This window comes from Lagopus leucura, unplaced genomic scaffold (assembly GCF_019238085.1).
Source record: "Lagopus leucura isolate 7727_CA_CO unplaced genomic scaffold, USGS_WTPT01 Super-Scaffold_741, whole genome shotgun sequence".
NCBI classification, from domain to species: Eukaryota; Metazoa; Chordata; class Aves; order Galliformes; family Phasianidae; genus Lagopus; species Lagopus leucura.
In genome coordinates, this window is record NW_024962256.1 from 11,182,706 (window position 1) to 11,190,205 (window position 7,500).

Consider the following 7,500-nt stretch of genomic DNA (forward strand, 5'->3'; position numbering starts at 1 on the left):
TTATTTACAGAATTCTTGGCAGGCCAGACAACGCACAAGCTGGGGTATCTTCTCAGTTCTAAAGTCAATCTCCAATGGAAAGGCACAAAGTTTTGCAGTGACGTGTTGCTCTCTGTTACTCTCCTTCCCCTTTGCAGCCATCGCTGCTCAGGCATCAGTGGGCTCTGCAGAAGTGCCACCAAATCACTCCTCACTTTTCTGCCCCTTACAGTACTCTCAGCCATCATCTGTTTCCAGCAGAGCAGAGTCCAGGTCAAGTTTCCTCCTCAGTTACAATGATAGATATGTATCTAGCTTAATATCACTATTTGGATTAGATAAAGGAAGCTTGCTGCCCATCAGCATCTCACAAACCACAGAAGAACTGCACAAACATACAGAGGAAATCCTAATCAAATTTGGATTGGTAAAGAGCATTCCTGACAATCCACACAATACCAAGACCAATTCAATTTTATTGGTTGTTATTCAAAATAAAGGGCACTCACATCTCTCCTTTGTGTATTAATAGCCTCGCTCAAACCATAGGATTGTGGGGTTTTGTAGATCAGGGGCTTCCACAGGTCTTGGTGTTTGCTTTATAACCTAGCTGAGCGTTCTGAGCGGCTGTGAGCAGGGGGAGCATTGAGGCAACATTTTCAGCAGTGAATTCACCTTTAAAATGAGAGTGCCACGGTCTCACAGACAGATGGGTTCCCTTCTTCCCATGCACAAACGTGAAGGTAAATGGCTTTATCCTGAAAGTCAGACCAGGCTTCTGCCTGAAGAAATCTGCTCAAAAACTCCTTCAACTTCTGTACTATTTTTCATTCTTTCCCTTATTTTTAGAAACTTTCACAGAGTGCAGCAGGAGCTGTGCATAGAAGCCACTGTTTGCATTGCTGCTTTCCGAAAGCCTGCTTAAACACTGCCCGAGGATTAGGCCAGGTCTCTTTATTTCCTTTCCTATTTCTTTATCATTAAGGCCAAGGAGTTTTTTAGCGGGCAGAATACCGCTAATCGCTCACCCCAGCCCCCATGGCTTTGTTTCTGTCAAAATAGCTCCTTTCAGCTGCAGCAGAGAGCGAGCTGTCTCGGCAAATGAACTGTTCTTTCTCACCAGATGTGTAACCGTGTTTCGTCTTTCACTAGAGACAAGCTGGAGCCGACTCCTTCCGCTAGCTGGGCCCATGCTACATGTCTTACAACAACACAAATGTAAGCCCCTTCCTTTCCACACATGTTAAACTCATTTCCTAGTGAATTATTGGGAAAACACAACGCTATCCTCACCGCTGTGCTCAGATGATGCAGTTTACTTTATGCACTTCTGGCACCGCGACCACACGATGATTGGCTCCGCGTAATTTTCTGGCTGTGAAACTTTTGCTGAAAGTATGGCAGATATTTTATTTTGTTCGATTTGCCTTTAGCCCAGCACACCGGGATCCACACACATGGCGGAACAAACACGTTCCCCTTCTATGCAACAAATGCTGTTTGCGCTCTGGATTCTTTCCATCTCAGAGAAATCAGGAGAGCTCCTTCAGCAACAAAACACAAACCAGAGCGGAGCAGCACTGTTGCGTTTGGCTGAGCCGACTCATCGAGGAACCAGCGAGCTTCCTTCAGCTTCAATCGCTAATGAACCAAAACAGTTAACAGCAAACTCCAATCACTGCATCTCATAAAATCCTGGGTAACCCTCGGCCCGTAAAACCCCCCAGCTTCAGGTATTTTTTTCAAGCGTAGTTCCATCTTTATTTTAATAGTGGATTAATAATGCCAGCACAGTGTTGTGTTATACATCGCTTTGACCACAAGCATTTTTGTGAGATTTGCTGTGAAGATAAACAAACAAGAGGAGCTTGTGTTCTGGCAGCCTGGCCGAGGTGAATGGTTCTCATTTTCCTGGAGCGCGAGCCCTGGAAGCGCTGCCAAGCGCAGGTTGAGCTCCCCGAGCTCTCCCTTCCTGTAGCCCTGCTTGTCAATCACCTCCTGCTGTCTGCAGTGACAATTCCCATCCTCAAGCCGGGAATTTCCTCCCTCCCCACCCAGGGTCCCCGCGCCCCACCAGTGGTCCCCAATGACCCCGCAGCACTCAGACCCCTCAGCCCTGCGTCGTGTGCAGAGCTTTATTAAAGCCATCTCTACCACTTTGCTTCGCAGGTTGTTTTTTTTAATTATCTGCTGTCTGAGGGTAATTATTTACTTCCTGTAAGCTCGCGTACCAGAACTCTGAGTTTGAAAGATTTTTCCATAACCTAATCCAATTCATCAAAGGCATCCTAACCAAATTACAGGCTCTGGCAGTATCTTTGCTTTTCACCTGATAAGGCTGCAGCAGAAGCACGGGATGGTTTGTATCAGGGTACCTCCTGCAGTATAGTTTTTGACAGCTTTGCTCAAATCCCTGCCCCCTCTTTTCCTTTCTCACCAAAGCAGACTATTCCCTTCCTCCGTCCTACAGCAGTCCTGTGATGCCTTTGGCTCCCTGCAAATAATCAAGTATTATACAGGGAGGGAAAAAAAAAAAAAAAAAAAAAAAAAAAAAAGTGTTACAGAAGTCTCCTCCAACACGTTGGGGATTTGCTTGGAACAATGGTTGGAGGATGCTCGGAGCGCTCCTCCAGCAGCACAGGTATTTACACAATTTCATTAACCGCGCCTCGCACTCTGATTAAGAGCGGGGATTAAGAGAAGGATGTCAGTGGCGTGGCCAAGGGGCCTGGGGAAAGGAGGGAAGAAAGGAGGAGATGAGGAAGGCCCATCTCTCTGCTCTGCCCTGCTTCTCTGCTACCCCACGCCTCTCATTCTGCACTCCCCATTGCGGCAATGCAGCACAGCATGGAGCAGCCCCTGCTCCCAGCATCACCCTCCACCCTGAGCAGCAGCGAGGTGCTCACACCTGAGTGCTGCAGGAGCAACCGCCCGCCTCCATCATTAGTGCAAACCCATGGATCTGCCACGTCTGCCTAAGGAAAAATACAAGGGGTAGTTTCTGGTAGAGACAATTTTTAAGGGAACGGTTGCCTGGGAAAGTTGTCGCTTTATAACGTACTTTGATGCTGGTGGCACCTATAGGACAATGAGAGCAGAAGAGCAGCGGGGGTATGGTAAGGTTTGTTCTTCGGTAGCTGTGCCCATGTCTTAAAGAAATATAAGAATTAAAGGAAGCTGACACCAAACTGCTCTGCTCTCCCTGCGCTGTGCAGCTGAGATGACAAGTTGTCATTTAAGAAGTTAATAAACAGTCACCATTTTGCAGGTTATCCAAATGCTACTGAATAGAAAACCTTGGATCCCTAAATGATGTGTAATTAAAATTATTTTAAAAATCCTCCTTGACAGGCCAGGGCTTAGCCAAAATGTAAATGACATTAAAGAAGACAATGAATTTAATTTTATTTAATGTCCCTTTTTGCAGATCCTCATTTACATAGCATTTTTAACAAAAGCGTTGACCTTATAAATGCTGGCATTTGTACAGCTTCCGCAGAGTTGGATTTAATCACGCTTTCGCAAAGCCATAAGGGAAAAAGCTTTAAGTTCTCTGGTTGGATATGGAGTAGGAATAAAAACATTGGGACTGGTCAAATGTTTATCCTCCTCGCTTCTGAAAACAACCTGACAAGAAGATGTAAAGGTCTGGGGAATAACCCATTGCTGTTTGTAAGGCTGGGTAATAATCATACATAATCGTTTGGAAATATAGCTAATAAAAAATATAATGAGTGTTCAGCAAAATCGGCATTAGGCCCAAATTACATGATATTAATACTTGAACAGGTGCAGAAAGGCGCTTTAAATGAGGTAAATGAATAAAATGTCCCAGAGCACAACTGTGTGCGCTGACAAAAAGTCAATCACATGAATAATTCAGCGCCCGGCACCGCCAGCAAAGGTCGCTCCCGCTGACCTTTGTGACAGGAAGTGAAAGGAAACACTGGTGCCTAAAAAACCCTCCCATTAGTCTGCGGCCACTGCTCCAGCACCGCAGCCAAGGCGCAGCCCTGCACCGTGGGTAGGTTGAGGACCCCGGGCAGAGCCACGGTGGGCACCCAGCGGCCGTGCAGAGGTGTGGGATGCGGGCAGCGTCCGCCCCACGCGCAGCCTGAGGTCAGCCCGCAAGTATGCCGGGAGCTGCAGGGCTCGGCAACAGCTGCTGAATATGACAAAACTTCTTATTCCCCCAAACTAAAGCTATTCCAAACTCTGTACGAAAGAAATGGGATAAACAGATGTCTGGCTGCCCGACAGGAAAGTGGGACACACGCGGAATGATAAAGCCTCCAAACCCTGCAACGCCATGCCAGGTTTGCGGGGAGGGGGCCCTGGCTGCCTGCAGAGGTGCCAGCAGAGCAGGGCAGCGGGGAGACCATCTGGAGGAGCAGTGCAGGGCATGCAGGACATGCCGTGGTGCACAGGCAGCCTGTGCTGCATGTGATAGCTGCAAGTCAGCTGCATGCCACTGCTGTGTGAGAGCTGCCTGCCTGCCAGCTGCCTGCTGCTGGAGAGCTGCCCACTGCTGGATGCAAGTTGCATGGTTGCATGCAAGCTGCCCGCTGCTGCATGGGAGCTGCATGGAAGCTGCATGAGAGCTCCCTGCCCGCAACCTGCCCATTGCTGCCTGCAGGCTGCCTACTGCTACTGTTGCCTGCCTGCAAACTGTCTGCAAGCTGCCCGTGAGCTTCTCACTGCTGCCTGCAAGCTGCCTTCCTGCAAGCTGCCCCTGCCTGCATGCTGCCCCGTGCCCCAAGCTGCCCCATGCCCCACTCCTCCAGCATCGCTCCTCAGCTCTCAACAGTTGGTCACCACGGAGCCAAACAAGGAAAGGAAAAGACAGGAGGATGTGTCTTCCCAGGAATTTCCATACCTTCCAATAAAATATATTGTGATGGCACGGAGGAATTATTTTAGCACACAGTGTGGTTTTGGTTTAGCAGTTACTGCGGCATCCTGTAATCATTTACAGCCATTGGAATGTATGGGTGAAATAGGATAGATTTATCTGTTCATACTTGTGATATGTAGACAATGGGTGTTCCTAATGAGGAACATCTGCTTTTGTGTTTTCCCAGAAAACATTATTCCACTATGAAAATGATACTCCCATCCTTTTCAGCAACACCGCAAAGAAAATATGGGCCTTTTCCTTTCTTTTATTTGCTTTTCTTTGGGTCAGCCTCATTTCCCAGGGATGCTTTTCCTGCAGCATCTCTTTCCTGACTGCGCTGCACTTTATGGTGGTTTCTTGGTGACTCCACGCGTTGCTGCGCCGTGCGAACATCCCTGATGTGGCAGAGGACACCTCATCGTGCACAGAAGCACAAGTGTGCACACTCAGCCACGCTGCATGAGAAAACCACGCTGAGGTAAATGGTTCTCAATGAATTAGAAGGTGGGAGGGCAGGCGGTATCGCCGTTGCAAGGCCTTGGTTTTGTTTTCGCGCTCAGATCTTACTGCAGCATTCGCATGTACGCTTACAGAAGTTTATTTAAAATAGCTTCACTGCTAGCAAATTATTATTCCCAAGGTGCAAAAAAGGTTGTTGGATTTTTTTTTTTTTTCTTTTCCTTTTTTCCCCCACTGCGATAAACCATTCCAACTATCAGAGCGACTCCTGGTGTGGGCTGGAACGAATGGACGCCCATAGATCTCAATTCAGCACTGAGTTATTGGTTTGTATCCTGAGGACAAAAATGCCTTATCTGGTCAGAAGCTGCTAAATGTGTCCAAAGGACAAAAGGATGAAGCACGCTGTGTCTGATCCTTCCTTGCAGCCAACTACCGGAGCGGTAACACTTCTTATGGGAAAGTGTAAACCGAGCCAGGGGTCTGCTGGGGGAACACTGCTCTGCGACGCTCAGGAGGAAACACAAACCCGAAACCCAACACCACCAACCCATGTAGGTGACCAACTACCAATGCTCAGCGCCAGCAAACGTAAATTTGGGGACCTGGAAATACACTCTGGTGGTGTCAGAGGACCGATGCCTGCGCAGAGCTTTTCCACGCGCCTGCCTTCCTTCTGTGTTCGCTGCAGTGTGCTCAGCTGCTGAACGCTGCACTCAAGAGTTGCTTTAAAAGCACATGGTGGGACGCAGAGGACCGTCCCGAGCCCCTGCTCAGCCCCATGCGTGTGCACAGCCCTGCAGCTCTGGCTGCTCTTTGCAAGGCTGAGATACGCGCCATCCTCATAAAAACAAAATCTTGAAAATTCCTAATGTGGAAGGTGATTAAAATTCCTATAAAATTGTCATATCTTTAAATTTAGAAGCACGGCAGATTTTTCATCAATAATTAAGATCTCTAAAGCATTTATGCTAGGCATAAATGGAGTTTCAATCTTCCTTATTCAAATAAACATGATAAACCCATTAACCAAATGTTTTCTGATTTTTTATATCTTCTCATGCTTCTGGAATACCAAACTGTAACGCACTTCTGCTCATTTGGGGGAGGCAGAAAAGCACTGACACTGCACGGCTCGTTCTGGTTTTGTTGGGATCGCCCCTCACAGAACCGACGTAATTTAACTCACGATGACTGTGGAACATTACTATGTATACATCATTATAACCCCTAATCACTGAAGAATGCTGTTTGTGCCACGTTTCATCGTGCGAACGGACCATAAACACAAACTCCTTGCAAACCACTCAGTGTAGCTCAATAGGCACGAAATGAGCGCTCCGACCATATCTGTAAATTAGAGCCCGACCGAGCAGAGAAGAGCAAAACATCCCCCTCGTTTTCCTTCCCGGTTAATTTTCATAGCGTTCCGTTGCATTCACACTTTAATGCGATTCACCACTTACGCCCGCAAAAGTCACACATCTCTTGCAAACTCGGAACAATGAGCGCTCCCCTAATCCAATAACGCACTCTGCACCGCTGCCGCTCCTCCACCACACCAACATTCCTCCACTTCCAACTATTTTTCAGCCAACAAAGCAGAAATAAATTCGGCTCGCGAGGCAACAACCCGGCGCTATATGATTTCCATAGCTAAAACACTAAAGGCAAATATAATTCTATTGATTTTTGTAGTCGGAGTTCTATAAAGTGTTGAACTTATTCTCAATTGCCTGACACAATCCCAGAGTGATGGCAACAACTGGTCAGCCCTATTTGATTACTAATAAGAGAGATGTCCCTTCTGTCAGATACCTCACATTCTCCACTAAGCAAACAGCTATTTCAGCTAGTTAAACATTAGCATTGCTCTCCACTGGTGGTGCATATTTCTTTAGGCTTAACTCGCGGAGTTTTCCAGGTTTAATTTTTCAGTCGCTGGACAGCAAAGTTCACGATCAAAAGATAACTTTGTAATGAAAGCTCCTGAAACACGACCTCCTTGCAGACAGACCGGCCCTCTCCTCCCATCCCGAAGTCACACGGATGTGTCTCACTGCCATTTATTACTCCGAGGTACCGATTCCATCATCTACGCTCAATCAGAAATCGACATTTGCTGCTACCACAGCGTTGGAAAAAAAGAATCGCTTCTCCGCTGC

At 47.3% G+C, this 7,500-nt stretch overlaps 1 protein-coding gene and 1 long non-coding RNA gene across 13 annotated transcripts in view; one reads left to right on the plus strand and one right to left on the minus strand.

Moving 5' to 3' along the window:
• EBF3 (EBF transcription factor 3) overlaps positions 1-7,500 on the minus strand; it is a 111,770-nt gene that overhangs the window by 97,994 nt on the left and 6,276 nt on the right. The window lies entirely within an intron of this gene.
• LOC122175734 lies at positions 5,221-6,352 on the plus strand. Its single transcript, XR_006177494.1, has 3 exons — positions 5,221-5,354; positions 5,596-5,661; positions 5,764-6,352. It is a non-coding gene; the product is annotated as an uncharacterized LOC122175734 (long non-coding RNA).